This window comes from Gallus gallus, chromosome 17 (assembly GCF_016699485.2).
Source record: "Gallus gallus isolate bGalGal1 chromosome 17, bGalGal1.mat.broiler.GRCg7b, whole genome shotgun sequence".
Taxonomy (NCBI): Eukaryota; Metazoa; Chordata; class Aves; order Galliformes; family Phasianidae; genus Gallus; species Gallus gallus.
The window spans coordinates 10,491,250-10,491,509 of record NC_052548.1 but is presented as its reverse complement, the minus strand read 5'-3'; positions in this window follow the sequence as shown (position 1 = coordinate 10,491,509).

The following is a 260-nucleotide window of genomic DNA, read 5'->3' as shown; positions in this document are numbered from 1 at the left end:
GATTGTTTTTCTCATTATGTTTTTATTTCCACCTAAACTGTTAATTAGGCACTTAGAAGATTTTTTATTGAGGGGTAAGTGGAACAAGCCGTGCCTCTCCTGCTGCCCCCACGGCGTGGGGCTGGTGCTGCCTCCAGCGGGCAGTGAGCAGGATGGGCACAGTGAGCAGGATGGGCACAGAGGGCAGTGAGGACGCCGGTGCCCACGGGTGGCAGTGGGCTGAGCACTGTGCAGCTGGGCTGGATGGGGCCCAAGCAAGC